At 48.9% G+C, this 18,238-nt stretch overlaps 1 non-coding gene across 1 annotated transcript; it reads right to left on the minus strand.

The window, feature by feature from the left end:
• Positions 1-1,925: 1,925 nt before the first annotated feature.
• Positions 1,926-1,997, minus strand: TRNAD-GUC (transfer RNA aspartic acid (anticodon GUC)). The gene has a single exon. It is a non-coding gene; the product is annotated as a tRNA-Asp (tRNA).
• Between the last annotated feature and the right edge of the window lie 16,241 nt (positions 1,998-18,238).

Genomic DNA, 18,238 nt, shown 5'->3' on the forward strand with positions numbered 1-18,238 from the left:
GTCTCTTCCCGGTTGTTTTTGATGGCGGCTCCCCGCTGCCACTGCCGCCCAGTTGCTCACTCTCGGTATCTTTCTGGTCACGCGGCCGCTTTCCGGGAAGTATACCGGAACCGACGCCAGCTGCTCCTTGAGTAACGTCCATTGCGGTTGCTTCGGCGCCCTCGATGTTCGATTCGTCGTCGTTCGTCGCGTTATCCAACCCAGATTCCTCTTGGTCGGTAACTATTGGTTTGCTCGGTGGGCTAGCGTGAACTGCTGAAGGTTCGCTTCTGCGGCACAAGGACTTGAAGATTAGGCTGCAATACTTCCTTGACCGCTGGTCCTTTTCCTGCTTTCGAAGTCTCCTCAGCGTCCGCCTCATCCATGTACAGCTCGGACGCTTCATCGCTTTTGCCGGGACCGGTGACGCTTGCGTATGTGCGAGTGCACTGACTCTCTTCGTGTCCGAGCCGACGGCAAGAGCTGCATCGCGGAATGCGGCACTCACGCCGTATGTGACCTGTACCTTGGCAGCGCAGGCAAAGCGGGGCCCTGCCAGGCACTACCACTAGAGGCAATTCGCCACTGACGCTCACCTGATGCGGAAGGTCGTCGAGCTTGACACCTGGATTCAACTTGAGTGTCACAAGTCTTGTTGTTGAACCCTTATCCGACACGCCCTGTGCTCTCCACTTCTTTGCAACATCTGTCACCTTCGGAAAGCAGCAAAGGCGAGCCGCACGTCTTCGTCTGGTACACTGTGCAGCAACCAGTGTACAGGCGCCCAAATCTTTAACTGGCTTGCGCGAGCGGCGACTTTTCTGTGCGTCAGCGCCCTATGATGGAGCGAAGTTGGAAACAGGATGAGGCTAAGCGCATGCTCACAAAGCACGCTCGCTGGACGCGTCGTGAGCTGAGCGTGCTTTGTGAGCATGCGCTTAGCCTCATCCTGTTTCCAACTTCGCTCCGTCATAGGGCGCTGACGCACAGAAAAGTCGCCGCTCACGCACGCCAGTTAAAGATTTGGGCGCCTGTACCTTCATTCGGACGTCTCGGTTAGCAGAATCGATGACGAGACACCGAGGACCTTTAACCTGCAGGTTTGCAAAGCGAAGTATCCTCTTCATCGAGTCAGCGTCCTTGAAGGTCACGGCCCAGACGTGGTTCATACGGTACGCCCCCAGGGCGATAACATCCGGCATGAGCGAAAGCGGAGCAAGCACATCACGAAAGTCTTCCACCCGGTATGGGCGGGCCCTGATGTCACCGTGCAAAAAAAACAGTATTTTCAACAAATCGTCCTGTAGGCAAACTTGGCAGTACAACCTGATAATCACTGTCCGAATCAAAAAGCCTGTTTCCGCGGCCAGACATGACCGCTGTACCCGCTCCAACGGAGCCCAACATAACACGTCCGTTCGCTAGGGCAGCCGGAAGTGGACTCCCGCTATACTAACGAGGAGGCGCAAGGAAGACGGCAAGCGCGGTTCTGAAATGGCGCAGAATGCAAGAAAGAAACAAAAACTAAGCTCCCCGTCGGGGAATCGAACCCCGGTCTCCCGCGTGACAGGCGGGGATACTGGCCACTATACTAACCAGGAGGCGCAGGGAAGAGGCTAAGTGTTGTTCTGATATGGCGCATAATGCAAGAAAGAAACAAAAACTAAGCTCCCCGTCGGGGAAACGAACCCCAGTCTCCCGCGTGACAGGCGGGGATACTGGCCACTATACTAACGAGAAGGCGCAGGGAAGAGGCTAAGTGCTGTTCTGATATGGCGCATAATGGCAGAAAGAAACAAAAACTAAGCTCCCCGTCGGGGAATCGAACCCCGGTCTCCCGCGTGATAGGCGGGGACACTGGCCACGATACTAACGAGGAGGCGCAGGGAAAAGGCTAAGTGCTGTTCTGATATGGCGCATAATGTCAGAAAGAAACAAAAACTAAGCTCCCCGTCGGGGAATCGAACCCCGGTCTCCCGCATGACAGGCGGGGATACTGGCCACTATACTAACGAGGAGGCGCAGGGAAGAGCCTAAGTGCTGTTCTGATATGGAGCATAATGGCAGAAAGAAACAAAAACTAAGCTCCCCTTCGGGGAATCGGACCCCGGTCTCCCGCGTGACAGGCGGGGATACTGGCCACTATACTAACGGGGAGGCGCAGGGAAGAGGCTAAGTGCTGTTCTGAAATGGCGCATAATGGCAGAAACAAAAACTAAGCTCCCGTCGGGGAATCGAACCCCGGTCTCCCGCGTGACAGGCGGGGTTACTGGCCACTATACGAAAGAGGATTTCTTTTTTTTCTTTATTACCGACTTGGCAACTACAAAGAACGATGAAAAGTCGCATGGAATTAAAAACACAAGTCACTTTCTTACAGGTTTCTTGTGATAGAATGGATTAGGTGACATGAGCTTGTCCAAGATTGGCAGCCAATCCGGGGGTTCAGATTGCCCTCCGAAAACATCACGCGTGAACATTACACTTTCAACAATGTATTGATGGGCTGTGTGTACGACAACATGCTCATGGCGAACATCCATCCGCGTTCTCCATATGCTGTGCATACACAAGACCATTAATAAATCACTGGGCACTTCTCCTGGCTGGGCGCATGGAAGGTAGCGTATGCCAGACGGCGTTATTGGTAAGTCCCTTTTAATAGTACGCTGTAGCACGTCCCACAAAAAAAAAAAAAGCCGCATCGTGACAATCAAGGAAAATATGCTCTATGGTTTCCAGCTTTTTGCAAATTAAACAGTCAGCAGACCAAGGCACGAAAAGGCCTTTGCTTTTCAGCCATGGCTTCACCGGAAGAGTGGCGTTATGCAATTGAAAAAAGAAAGATTTAGCGGACGATCTGATGGACATTCTTTTCACTCTCTTCAACACGTCCCGCTCCGGACCCAAAGCATATACAGCGCGATAAAGAGGCACAGGTAAAAAGGTTTCCAATAAATCTTTGTACAGCCGTTTTCGCGTAACAGTACACATATACTCATTTGAAAATCTCGCCTTCACTATTTGGAAGGACGCGACAACTTCGCGAAGAAAAGCACTTAGAGCCATTGGCCCTGTAGACATAGTCGAAACTACATATTCCGGCAGTGAATCACGCAATCGCACTTGGATTACCGTTCTGAGAAAAACATCGCTTTGTTCGTGCAAAAAAAAAAAGAACCTTGTTACAATCTGCTTTAAGTATAAATGTGACAAGCCCAGTCCACCGTTATGCACCGTATGAAAAAGATTGCATCGACTGGTACGCTCCCATGTTGAAGCCCACACAAACGTGGCAAATACCCTATGCAGTTTTTGAACAGAGATTCTTGACATAGATAACACTTGCAGCATGTAAAAAATTTTTGCAACTAGGAACATATTGCAAACGGTAGCTCTTGCGAACATAGAAAAGTTATGTCCTCCCCATTTGTTTGTTTGGGTTTTCACTTGCTCAACCTCCCCGGCCCAACATTCTTTGCTTTCACGGTAATGCTTTAGTGGCACGCCAAAGTAATTGCCTGGCGTTATTGTCCATTGCATACTGGAGAACAGTTCAGGCGCGTATTGCCAGTTTCCGTGCCAAAATCCTAAACACTTTGCCCAACTAATTTCACTTCCACTTGCAGTGCAAAAAGCAGTGGCTTCTTTTACATCTTCTTGCACGCTCTCATGATCAGTACAAAAAACCGCAATATCGTCCGCGTATGCCAAAACCCGAACTTCACTTCGAAAAAATCTATAACCGCGTATGTTTGGCCTTGTAAGCAATCTTAGACAGAAAGGCTCCAGATAAAGCGCAAACAAAAGGGGAGACAGAGGACAACCCTGCCTTACTGACGACTGAACAGGTATACGATCAGTTAAATGCTTATTCACGATCAGTCTCGCTGAACAGCACTTGTAAACCATTTTCACGCCCTTTGTAATTACGGAACCAGCATTGACATACTCTAAAACAGAGAACAAAATTTCATGTACCACTTTATCAAATGCTTTGGGGAGGTCTAATTGCATCATGGCTACGTGGTCATGCATCGCGTCATAACATTCGAGTACACTACTTGCTGCGTGTGTGTTAGTAAAAATGGTCCTTCCTTTTATACCTCATGTCTGATGTGGGCCTACAAGAGAAGTAATTACACGTTGGAGTCGTCGCCCTAATACTTTCATGTAAATTTTATAGTCAACATTCGTTAGACCTGTAGGACGGTAAGACGCTACAGACTGAAGCTTAACATGGTCATCTGTTTTCGGGATTAGTACAATGTGTGACATTCGAAAAGACGGAGGAGGTACGTTCTTTTCGTAGCATTCGCTAATAAATCTTTCCAGCATAACAGCCATTTCGGTTTGAAAGGCCTTGTATATGGCAGCACCAAGACCATCTGGTCCGGGTGACTTATTGGAATTTAATTCTCCGATAGCGGCCTCAATTTCCCCGGAAGTAATACTTGCTTCAAGTGTCTGCGCCACTTCGTCTTCTACTCTTGGCATCAGCGACAGAAAGTCTTTTCTGAAGGGTTCAATGTCCGGTGTTTTCAGGCTAAACAATTCGCTGTAAAATTCTACAAACGCCCGTTCAATCGTTTTTTTTTTCCGAGGTAACTACGTTCTGATAGCAGATTTCTTTTATGTCTTTTGACACTGCGTAGTTTTTTTCGTCACTAGGTGCCCTTTTCGTGGGCGTCTCTCCGAGCCACAATTTTTCGCTGCGTGCCCTTATCACCGCACCGCGATACTTCTCTTCGTCCATCACCCCAAGTTTGGTTTTACCTTTTTAATATCTTGGGCGAACAAGCCAGGCTTAACGCTCTCCATGCTAAGCATGTATTCAAGTGTGCTACGAAGTTCTTTTTCTTGTCCTCTTTCTTTACGTCGGAGAGTGCATGCTCGGTCAATAGCAGCTGTCTTTATATCGCACTTAAACTGCTCCCCCGCTTGTACAAAATTCGAGTCATTTTGTAACATATGCTTAATATATTCTTTAACTTTAGTGGTAAACTCTTCATCCAGCAGCAGTTTTTCATTAAATTTCCATAGCTCCCAATTGAACTTTGTTGCTTTACTTTTCATGCCTATAGTAATGATTACGAGAGAGTGGTCACTAAAGCTCATGGGAAGTGCTTGATATTCCGAGCACAAGGGCACACAATCAATGGGAACATATATTCGGTCCAACCTTGCATGACAGCTACCTTGAAAGTGCGTGAACTTTGCTCGGCCTTCATGCGTCATTATACAGCCAGCATCTTCAAGCTCTGCCTCAATAACAATGCCAGTAAGTAACTCTGCACTCTTGTCACGAAGGACACGGTCTGTTGTTCTATCTTCCGGTCTACAGACACAGTTGAAGTCTCCAAGCAGGAGAACACGCCTCTCGTGTATTAGGAAGGATTTCATATAGTGAAAAAACACTTCCCGCTCAAACGTTCTAGTCGGCGCATAAACGCAGATCACTCTCCAGTCAAATCCAGAAAAACTGAAATCGCATATCAATAGCCGTCCACTCTCACACGAGAACACAGACTGTACACACTCTAATCAATTTCGGATGAAAATGACACATCCCCCCGATCTTCCAACCGCATGACAAACGCAAACACTATATCTAGAACGATATATTTCAGCCATTTTATCTGTTTGTTGTTCGCTTTCCATTTTCCTCTCTTGAACTGCTAGCACCTCAATTTCATTTTCCAGCAGAAGGCGCGGTTCAGCTGCTGTTGTCTCCGACGCGTTGACAGCCCCCTCACATTTAGCGTGGCTACGCGCAAGCTAGTGGATAAATTGGTCACCATCTCAAGAAATTATAAATCGCGAAACATATCACTCACATCTCTTTTGCAGAAAGACAGCATTGCAGTTGATCTGTTGCACGGGATGACCATTCTTCCGTTTTGGCGAGTCCGTCCGTCGTTCCAAGCGCTGGTCCCGATCATGGACCGGGCTTCTAACGTCTCGACCGAAAGGGTACCCCCGCTATGGCGGAGGCACAGGTGACACAGTTCTCCGGTCTGGGGGCACGTTTGGCCTTGGCTTGAAGGACGCCCTGCGAAGGGGGGCCGCCTTCAGTGGAGGCTGTCCGCTTTCCGCTCCTCCTTGGGTTGATTCCTCGTTGACACTGTCTTCGTGCACCCGCTTCACAGGCAAGGTAGAAGCAGCTGGCATCTCAGCTTCAGTGTCCCCCTGTTCCTCACTGTGTTGCGTAGCCGAAGCTGGGCTCGCAGCACTGGCATTGCCGTCTTCTATCGTGGGTGTCTCGGTCCCAGCAACATTCGGCAACGGAACAATCACATCTGACTCACAGTGTTCTTTAAGGGCAGGGGTCTTCTCAGAGGATTCTTCTTTCAGCTCTGCATCCTCAGTGGTTCCACTGCTAGTTTCCTCGGCGTCCACTGCGTCCATCAAGTGCTCGCCTGCCACTTCACTCGGCACGGGGCCTGCAACGTTGGCATATATGGGCACACACTGGGACTCGTCATGGCCGTAGCGACGACACAGCCCGCAGCGCGGCACACGACACTCACGACGTATATGTCTTTTCCCGCGGCACCGGAGGCAATGCGGGGCTCTGCCTGGAACGTGGACGAGTGCGACGTCATCGGCGACCCGAAGCTGATGCGGCAGGTCCTCGATGGTAACGCCCACTTTTAGCTTCAGCGTGACCGTTCGTGTCGTTGAAGCCTTGTCGACACACCCTTGCACTCTCCACTTGTCTCTTGAAATTTCAGTCACTTTTCCAATAGCCGCCAACGCCGCTCGCACATCATCGTCGTGCACGCCTTGAAGCAGCGAGAAAAGTTTTAGCCTGATGCCTTGGTTGGAGGGGTCAATGACCACGCATCGGTGCTCTTTCACTTCAAAAGCTTCGGTTTGCAAAATCTTCGCTTTCCCCTCTTCACCTTTAAACGTTACCGCCCATACTTGATTCATTTGATATGCCCCGAGGGCAACCACTTCCGGCAAAAGTGAAAGACGAGCGAGGGAGCCTCGAAAGTGCTCCACCCGGTACGGCCTGGCTTTTATGTCGCCATGCAAAAAAACAGTATGCAGAACACTCGAACCTGTAGGCAGATGCGGCAGAACCAGTTCATAATCCTTGGCAGGCCTTTCCCTACTCCTGGTACCACGGCCCAGCTGGGCCGCTGAATCCGCTCCTTGGGTGCACATCATACACACGTCCGTCACGCTCGGTAGCCGGAAGTAGAATCACTATACTAACGAGGAGGTGCAAAAGATGCGGCAAGACGCCAACCTGTCTTCAGCTGGCGAGACAAATTAAAATTTCTTCAGACACACTAACTCATCAAATACATCTATCCACTCAGGAGGTTCGGGTAATGCCTGATACACTTCTCTCATGTATACCATACTCTGAATGAAATTTTCACGTACAGAGAGAACATTTGGATCTGCGTGACGCACTGCCATTCTTCTTTGCCACAGGCTTTGAAGACCTAGGAGCATAAGCATGTCATAGGGAATTTCATCACTTTTCACTGGGAGAAACCGGATGCCGTAGGGTGTAATGGGCAGCTGTTTCTTTAGAGTTCGTTGTAATATGTCCCAATGGAAGATAGGGTCCCAGCCCCCGATGAAAACGTGTTCAATTGTTTCCGCTTTTTTGCACAATAGACAATTAATTGTCCATGGAACAAATATGCCCTTCTGGTATAGCCATGCTTTTACGGGGAGGGTGTTCGTGTGTAACTTAAAAAAAAAGGATTTAATGTGAGGTCTAACTGGCATTCTTTTGACCCTCTTCAACACATCCCTTCCTGGGCCTTCACAGTAAATTACTCTGTATAGTGGAGCTGGTAGTAGGTTTTCCAGCAAGCCTGCATACAATTTCTTTTTTGTAAGAGAACACAGGTAATTCAATGAGAACTGAGCATGCAGCATAGGGAAAGAAACTACAACTTCATGAAAGTAGCCTGTCACGCGACGGCACATTATATCACTGGTTGTAACAATGAATTCAGGCAGCGCTCTCGCGAGTCGAACTTGCATAACTGTGCCAGCTTTCAGCTTCAGCGTGACGAGCCTAGTAATAGAGCCCTTTTCAAACATACTTTTAACACGCCAGCGCTCCCGGGAAACTTCCGACACATTTCCGTACGGCGCAAATGCAACACGAACATCTTCGTCTGGCACGTTGTGTAGTAGCCAGGGAAGTTTGAGTCGCATGTCCTGGTTCGCCGGGTCAATCACCAAGCAGCGACCGTTTTTCACAGACAGCTCACCTACACTTACAATCTTATTGACGGCTTCAGTATTCTTGAGGGTGACGGCCCAGACGTGGCCCATCCGATACGCCCCCATAGCGATAACATCGGGGATTAGCGAGTGTTGTGCTAAAGCTTCCCGGAAATCTTCCACCCGGTGCGGGCGGGCCCTGATATTGGCGTGCACAAAAACGGTATTCAAAACAAACCGACATGTTGGCAGTGCAGGCAAAACGACCTGGTAAGTATTGTCCTGTTCAGCAGTCCTGTTACCGCGGCCTGACGTGGCCGCTGAAGCCGCTCCTGAGGAGGCCTGCATCCTGCGTCCGTTCACTGGCGTGGCCGGAAGCAGAATCCCCACAGCATACACTCTGAACACAAAAAACAAAACAAAAAGGGGCTTTTAGCATTACTATACTAACGAGGCGGCGCAGTGAGGTCGGCAAGCGCTGTTCTAAAATGGCGCAGAATGCAAGAAAGAAACAAAAACTAAGGTCCCAGTCGGGGAATCGATCCCGGGTCTCTCGCGTGACAGGGGGGGATACTGGCCACTAAACTAACGAGGCGGCGCAGGGAAGACGGCAAGCGCTGTTCTAAAATGGCGCAGAATGCAAGAAAGAAACAAAAACTAAGGTCCCCGTCGGGGAATCGATCCCGGGTCTCCCGCGTGACAGGGAGGGATACTGGCCACTATACTAACGAGGCTTTTTTTTTCTATATTGCCTGACTTTGACACAAGTACACCGCACTGGACCTCAAAACAACAGGAACAAAGGAATAATATATGTACACAAAGCTAGTTCGCGTTGCCTATTTCCCACTGAGGGGTAGGCATTGTCATTTTAAAATTCCTTGAGCACCGTCAAAGGTTCCAGCTTTGACAGCCACTCAGGAGCACATGGTTGCAATTTAAGCACGTCGAGCCATCGCTGCACACTTTCACGGAAATACATGCGGGCTGGCCGTGCATCTGGATCGCAGTGATAACCAGCCATTCGTGCGCGCCATATACTGTGGAGGCACATTAACATAACCTGGTCTAACGGCATATCATCGTGGTTATCCAATGGCAAATACCTAATGCCATGGGAATCAAGTGGCAACTGTTTTTTTATTGTCCTTTGCAGAACATCCCACAAATATACCCCCTCCCAGCAATGCAAAAACACGTGATCTATTGTCTCTGGCTGTTTGCAGATGAGACATTGGGCCCCCCACGGTAGGAAAATACCCTTTTCCTCCATAAATGATTTTACACTCAAAGTACCGGTATGTAGCATAAAGAAAAACGTTTTAACTCCCGTAGCAACTTGCATTTTCTTTACGCGTTTTAATACATTACCTCCTGTGCCTCCATAGTATAAAGCTCGGTACAAGGGCACCGGGAACCCAACTTCACAAACATCCTTGTATAATGTTCTCCTTTTAACATTACTTAAATAGTCTTTCGAAAAACATGTGCTTAAGAATTTCACGCTCACAACAATTTCCCTAAAGAATCCAAAAAGAGAGCCCGGCATACATTGAGTATAAACTACGAAATCAGGCAACGCTCGACGAAGTCTTTGTTGACACACTGTGCGCAGGAATGGATCACTGGCATCCCTAAAAAACATAAACCGGTTGACAATCTGTCGCACAAACAAATGACCCAGACCAAGCCCCCCATGCTTCACCTGCCGGAACAAATTTGTCCGACTGCACCTCTCCCAACTCGAGGCCCAAACAAACACCGCAAAAACTCGATGCAATTTTTGCACATTTACACGGGAGCAATGCAACACTTGCATTACATACCATAACTTACTAATTAAAAAAAGGTTGCAAACTGCGGCTCATGCAAATATTGATAATTGAGCGCTTTTCCATTTCTCCGCTTTTTCACGGGTTTCTCTGACCTGCTCTAGCCAGTATGGCTCGCTTTCCTTGTAAAATTCCAAGGGCACACCCAAGTACTTTGGAGGCGTTGTAACCCACGACACATTAGCGTAAGTGTCGGGGGTCAGCTGCCATTCTCCGTGCCAAAATCCCAGGCACTTACCCCAGTTAACTTTACTCCCTGTGACTTTGCTAAAATGTTTTACCACATCCACTGTCCTCTTTATACTCTCCTTATTCACACAAAAAACCGCAACGTCGTCTGCGTAAGCCAGCAATTGACTTCTGACTCCTGCAGTCGAAAACCATCAATGTCATTGTTTTGTAGGATGCTTAAACACAATGTTTCAATATAAATGCCGAACAAAAGAGGGCTGAGGGGGCAACCTTGGCGCACCGAACTTCGTACGTTGATGGGGGCCCCCAGTGACTTATTGACAATTAATCTCGTAGTGCAGTTACGGTACGCCAAGGCCACTCCCTCTCGAATAACAGAGCCGACATTAACATAGTCTAATATACTGAACAGAATAGTATGTGCCACACAATCAAAAGCTTTCTCCAAGTCCAACTGCAGTAACGCAACACACGCATGATTTGCATCGCAGCATTCGAGCACACTTCTCGCTTTGTGAATGTTCTGAAAGATAGATCGCCCTTTGATACCGCACGTTTGGTGAGGGCCCACTAGTTCGCATATAACCGTTTGTAGTCTGCCAGCAAGCACCTTCATATAAATCTTGTAATCAACGTTTGTCAGAGCAATGGGCCTGTAAGACAACTGCCTAAGCTTATCTGGTTGGTCAGTTTTCGGAATAAGTACTGTGTGCGACGATCCGAAAGACGCAGGCAGTGCCTTCAGTTCATACGCTTCATTAAATAAGGCACACAACAAAGGAGATAGCTGTTCCTTGAACGCTTTATAAAAAGCCGCACTCAGGCCATCAGGCCCGGGTGATTTCCCTGGGTTTAAATTTTCTATTGCCTGCTGCACTTCTTTTTCGCTTATTGGCCGCTCCAGTCTTTCTTTTTGTTCGTCATCAATTTTTGTCATCGCGTCAAGAAAGGATTCTTTAAAACGGTCCAAATTAACCTCTCGGGACGAAAATAGCTCTTCATAATACTCCCGGAAAGCTTTCGCGATTCCTTCGTTATCGGTCTCTGTGCGTCCTGCCCAATCTACCTCTGCCACGTGATTTCGCCTTGCATTTGCTTTTTCTACTCCCAACGATCTTTTTGTCGGCGTCTCATCCATGGCAAGTTTTTCCGCTCTCGCACGAACCAGTGCTCCGCGATAACGGTCTTCGTCATTCAGTTGAAGTCTTTGTTTTATTTTTCTAATATCGTCCATGTATAACCCTGGCGTGTTACACTCCAGGGCTAACAATTTATCTAGCAAAGATCTTAAATGCACTTCATTTTGTTTTTCTTGAAACCTTATGCAGCTGGCCTTTTCTATAGCTTTGATTTTTATTTGTTGCTTACACAGTTGCCATTCTTGACCCAGTTTGTGGCTGTCCTCCTGACAAATCCTGCCAATTTCTTCTTCAACTAGTCTGGTGAATTGCTCGTCATTCAGCAGTTTATTATTTGACTTCCACAATTCCCAACTAAAACCGCTACCTCTCTTTCTTGTTCCAATTGTACACTGAACCATGCAGTGATCTGAGTACGTTACCGCCAAAACATAATAATCCTGACATTTTGGAGCCAGTTCTGCGGCCACATAAATTCTGTCAAGGCGGGCGTGGCTAGCACACTGAAAATGCGTATACTGAACCCGTCGCTCGCTCGTGAGACACTCTGCAACGTCTTCCAGTGCAAACTCGTCAATCAAGCGTGAAAGTACCTCTGTGCTACGATCCCTAAATGTACGATGGCTAGTTTTGTCACCGGAGCTCAGTACACAATTGAAATCTCCCAGAAAGAAAAGTTGCTTATCCGTGTTTATATAATCTTCAACAAAATCAAACAAAGCAGCCCTCTCATCAACTATCGTAGGTGCATATATACAAACAGCACGCCACTCAGCCGAGCAAAAACTAAAATCGAGGACCACGCCCCGACCCGACGGAAAAGAAGCATGCGACTGCACTACAAGACCCGGCAACTTCTTCACAAACAGGACGCATCCAGCAGAAGTACCGACTGCATGGCTGACAACTGCATAAAACTGCGACGTGAAACGTTGCACCATGCTCTCGGTCTCTTGCTCACCCTCGACTTTTGTCTCTTGAACTCCAAGTATATCGATGTCATTTTCATTTAAAAGGCGCAGGACCTGGCTCTGCTTCCTTTTTGCTGCTAGACCTCTCACGTTAAGGGTCGCAACCTTTAGTGACAGTACATAAGCCATTTTCTTAGAGTGAAAAGAGGCCAAGAGCTTGGTGCTTACCCTTCACGTCTAGCATGGCGCTAGACGCTTTCGTTGACGCCAGAGCCATGAGGTTGGACTGGCAGACCTTGTGACGGGGGCGGCTTTTCGGCAGCTCTCCTGTCCGTCGAGACATTCGGTCTTCGTTTGAAGGTCGCCCTCCTCCCTATTAGCGTTTTTATCGGCGGCTCGTCGTTGCTAGCTGCCTCTGCCTCATTCTTCTCACTGGCGCTCCCGTCGTGGGCACGCTTCGCAGGGCCCTGGACGTTGGTCGCTCGGCCGCTGCTCCCTTCGAGGGTCCCCCTTCTGCCCGCAGACTCCGGAAGTTCAATTTTTGAGCTCTCGGCATCGCTCACCATTTCTTCCTCCGACGGTCCGTTGCTTGGCAGTGCCACTTCCCTGTCTGGTCCACCGAGCATCTCGTCACCACCCCCCGGGGGCACTAACATGCCTGTCGTTGCTGCCACCCTCTCGTCCTCTCCGACCTCTTTTGCGGCATCCTCCGTCTCTGCGACATCCATTCGGTGTTCCGTCATGTCCGCCCTCGCTGTTGGTGCAGTAGCCACTGCATACGTTCGTACGCAGTCTTCCTCCGAGTGGCCAAACCGCTTACACGTCGCACACCGCGGAATCTTACATTCCCGGCGCACATGATCGGTCCCGCGGCAGCGCAGGCACTGCATGGGCCGCCCAGGCACCACAACAAGGGCCAACTCCCCTGCTACTCTTATCTGGTGAGGCAGGTCTTCTATCTTCATCCCAGGCTTCAACTTCAGAAGCACGGTTCTCGTTGTTGAGCCCTTTTCGTGCACTCCCTGGACTCGCCACCGCTCACGGGTCACTTCCGTCACCTCGCCGAACGCCGCAAAAGCTGTTCGGATATCTTCATCCGCCACGCCGTGCAACATCCAGTGGAGCCGTAGCTTCACCTGTTGGTCCTCCGGGTCAATGATGATACACCGTCGACCTTTCACTTGAAGCTCCTTGAAGGCTAGCAGCCGCTTGGTTGCTTCCGTGCTGTTCAAAGTCACCGCCCAGACATGGTTTATTTGGTAAGCCCCCAAGGCCACCACGTCTGGGAGCGTACCAATCTTGGCCAGGGCGTCCCGGAAATCTTCAACCCTGAAGGGTCGCACTCGTACGTCACCGTGCAAAAAAACTGTGTTGAAAACAACACGTCCGGTGGGCAGATGCGGCAAAATAATCTGATATTCCTTATCGTCGTTTTCCACAAGCCTGTTACCGCGGCCAGCCTGGGCCGCAATCGCCGCTCCGCCGGAGCTCATCATTCTGCGTCCGTACACGCCGGTGGCCGGAAGTAGAATGACTATACTAACGAGGCGGCGCAGGGAAGACGGCAAGCGCTGTTCTAAAATGGCGCAGAATGCAAGAAAGAAACAAAAACTAAGGTCCCCGTCGGGGAATCGATCCCGGGTCTCCCGCGTGACAGGGGGGGATACTGGCCACTATACTAACGAGGCGGCGCAGGAAAGACGGCAAGCGCTGTTCTAAAATGGCGCAGAATGCAAGAAAGAAACAAAAACTAAGGTCCCCGTCGGGGAATCGATCCCGGGTCTCCCGGGTGACAGGGGGGATACTGGCCACTATACTAACGAGGCGGCGCAGGGAAGGCGGCAAGCGCTGTTCTAAAATGGCGCAGAATGCAAGAAAGAAACAAAAACTAAGGTCCCTGTCGGGGAACCGATCCCGGGTCTCCCGCCTGACAGGGGGGGATACTGGCCACTATACTAACCAGGCGGCGCAGAGAAGACGGCAAGCGCTGTTCTAAAATGGCGCAGAATGCAAGAAAGAAACAAAAACTAAGGTCCCCGTCTGGGAATCGATCCCGGGGCACCCGCGTGACAGGGGGGGATACTGGCCACTATACTAACGAGGCGGCGCAGGGAAGACGGCAAGCGCTGTTCTAAAATGGCGCAGAATGCAAGAAAGAAACAAAAACTAAGGTCCCCATCGGGGAATCGATCCCGGGTCTCCCGCGTGACACGGGGGGATACTGGCCACTATACTAACGAGGCGGCGCAAGGAAGACGGCAAGCGCTGTTCTAAAATGGCGCAGAATGCAAGAAAGAAACAAAAACTAAGGTCCCCGTCGGGGAATCTATCCCGGGTCTCCCGCCTGACAGGGGGGGATACTGGTCACTATACTAACGAGGCGGCGCAGGGAAGACGGCAAGCGCTGTTCTAAAATGGCGCAGAATGCAAGAAAGAAACAAAAACTAAGGTCCCTGTCGGGGAATCGATCCCGGGTCTCCCGCGTGACAGGGGGGGATACTGGTCACTATACTAACGAGGCGGCGCAGTGAAGACGGCAAGCGGTGTTCTAAAATGGCGCAGAATGCAAGAAAGAAACAAACACTAAGGTCCCCGTCGGGGAATCTATCCCGGGTCTCCCGCCTGACAGGGGGGGATACTGGCCACTATACTAACGAGGCGGCGCAGGGAAGAAGGCAAGCGCTGTTCTAAAATGGCGCAGAATGCAAGAAAGAAACAAAAACTAAGGTCCCCGTCGGGGAATCGATCCCGGGTCTCCCGCGTGACATGGGGGGATACTGGCCACTATACTAACGAGGCGGCGCAGGGAAGACGGCAAGCGCTGTTCTAAAATGGCGCAGAATGCAAGAAAGAAACAAAAACTAAGGTCCCCGTCGGGGAATCGATCCCGGGTCTCCCGCGTGACACGGGGGGATACTGGCCACTATACTAACGAGGCGGCGCAAGGAAGACGGCAAGCGCTGTTCTAAAATGGCGCAGAATGCAAGAAAGAAACAAAAACTAAGGTCCCCGTCGGGGAATCTATCCCGGGTCTCCCGCCTGACAGGGGGGGATACTGGCCACTATACTAACGAGGCGGCGCAGGGAAGACGGCAAGCGCTGTTCTAAAATGGCGCAGAATGCAAGAAAGAAACAAAAACTAAGGTCCCCGTCGGGGAATCGATCCCGGGTCTCCCGCGTGACAGGGGGGGATACTGGCCACTATACTAACGAGGCGGCGCAGGGAAGACGGCAAGCTCTGTTCTAAATTGGCGCAGAATGCAAGAAAGAAACAAAAACTAAGGTCCCCGTCGGGGAATCGATCCCGGGTCTCCCGCGTGACAGGGGGGGATACTGGTCACTATACTAACGAGGCTTTTTTTTTTTTTTTTTTTTTTTTTTTTATTGCCTGCTTTGACAAATACACTGCAAATATATACAGATAATACACGGTGACCATGCCGTGGTCAGCGTGAATGCTTAAAACTTCTTAAAATGAACAAGTTCATCTAGGACGCCAATCCAGTCTGGAGGTTCTGGCAATGTACGGTAAACATCTCGTAAGTACAAAATGCTTTCAATGAAATTCTCCCTGACTGGACGGACGTTTACATCGGCGTGCCTAACAGCCATCCTTGTTCGCCATATGCTGTGGAGCCCCAGAACCATGATTAGATCGTAAGGAATGTCTCCATCGTTTTCAATTGGTAGAAAACGGATTCCGTACGGTGTTATTGGTAGGTCTTTCTTTAGAGTCCTTTGCAAGATGTCCCAGTGGAAGACTGGATCCCAGCAATCAATAAATACATGATCTATTGTTTCTGGTTTCTTGCATAATATACAGTTAGTTGTCCATGGAACGAATATTCCCTTTTCCTCTAACCAAGTCTTAACTTGGAGCGTGCCTGTATGAAGTTTAAAGAAGAAGGTTTTAATGCTGGGCTTAATATTCATCTTTTTAACTCTCTTTAAAACATCATTTCCTGGGCCTCCACAGTATATTGTTCGGTACCTGGGTGTTGGCAACATTGTATCCAGTAGGTCTCTGTACAGTTTTTTCCTTTGCACTGAACTTAAGTACTCAAGGGAAAATCGAGCCTTTAAGATTTGTACTGCAAGTACAACTTCTCGCCAAAACCCAGTTACTGCGCGTCCACCGTCATTGCATGATGAAACAATAAATTCAGGTAAGGCATTGCTTAAGTGCACTTGCATTACTGTGCGCAAAAAGTAGTCTTTCTGGTCCCGCAGAAAAATAAATCGCGACACAATTTGTCTTAAACACAGATGAGACAGGCCTAATCCACCATTACAAACAGAATGAAACAAATTCGTCCTACTAGTACGTTCCCAACTTGCCCCCCAAATGAAAACCGCGAACACTCTGTGAATTTTTTGCAGATTTGTGCGTTTCATGAACAAAAATTGGAGTACGAACCACACCTTGGATATCAAAAAAAGATTGCAGACAGTCGCGCGGGCAAACATGGACAAATTACGGCCTTGCCAGCCTTGCGCCTTTTCCCTGACCCTTTCTGTCTCTTGACGCCAGTACTGTTCGCTATCTTGATAGCTATCAAGTGGCATACCCAGATACTTCGTAGGCAACGATGTCCATCGCATGTTTGCAAACGTTTCCGGTCTTTCGTACCAGTTACCATGCCAAAAGCCAGCCGATTTTTCCCAGTTAATCTCACAGCCAGTTGCGGTGCAAAAACCGCCAGCAACCTCGACTGCCTCACTTACGCTTTGTCGGTTCACACAGAAAATGGCTATATCATCCGCGTACGCAAGTACTTTCACTTCAGATGCTTGTAGCTTGAATCCACGGATTCTTTCATTATTAATCAGGCTTAAACAAAAGGGCTCTAGATACAAGGCAAATAGAAGAGGGGACAATGGACATCCTTGCCTCACTGACGATCGCACGGCTATTGCGTCAGTAAGACTTTTATTTACAATAATACGGGTAGAGCACCCAGCGTATGCCATTTTGACTCCATCTACGATAACACTTCCGATATTTACATGCTCTAAAATGGTGAAAAGGACGTCATGTGAAACGTTGTCAAATGCTTTTGACAAGTCAAGCTGCATCATTGCTACATGTCTTCCGTCTGCATCGCAACACTCTAAAACGCATCTTGCTGTGTGTACATTCGTACAGATAGTGCGGCCCTTAATGCCGCACGTTTGGTGTGGACCTACCAACTGTTTAATGACACCTTGCACCCTCCTTGCCAACACTTTCATAAACAATTTATAATCCACATTTGTGAGGCTTATAGGCCGATAGGACTCCACCGATAGAAGTTTGACTGCGTCATCTGATTTAGGAATTAAGACAATATGTGAAGCTTTGAAAGATGGCGGCATTTGTTTAACATGGTATGCTTCCTTTATTACGCAGTACAATGCCCTGCTGGCTTCTGATTTGAATTTCTTGTAAAAAGCAGCCCCTAATCCGTCAGGACCGGGTGATTTTCCAGCGCTTATTTCTTCTATAGCCTGCTCAATTTCAAGTACACTGATTGGTTGCTCAAGCCTGGCTTTAACTTCATCCTCAAGCCTGGGCATGGTCTGCAAAAACTGACTTTCGAATTGTTCTTTCCTTTGCTTAGCCCGCCCAAGTAGCTCACTATAGTACTCTGCAAACGCTTCTTTGATAACCTCGCATTCTGTTGTAACTTCGTTATGGTGAAGTATCTTTTTAATTTTGTTTTTTTCCGCGTATCTTCTCTCGTCTCCGAGTGAGCGCTTGTTCGGTGTCTCGCCAACCCATAATCGCTCTGCTCGTGCTCGCACAATAGCTCCCCTATATCTTTCTTCATCGATAAGCTCAAGTTTATTCTTAACTTCTTTAATCTGCTTCGACCACAATCCAGGCGTCCCGCTATCTAGGTTCAGCAACAAGTTGAGTTGACGGTGCAGATCTTGCTCGTTCTCTTTACTGACATGTCGTAAAATGGTTGCTCTTTCTATTGCTTTCATTTTTATATTGTTCTTA

The sequence above is a fragment of the Amblyomma maculatum genome, chromosome 9, assembly GCF_055883805.1.
Source record: "Amblyomma maculatum isolate TAMU_Amacu chromosome 9, ASM5588380v1, whole genome shotgun sequence".
Lineage (NCBI taxonomy): Eukaryota > Metazoa > Arthropoda > Arachnida > Ixodida > Ixodidae > Amblyomma > Amblyomma maculatum.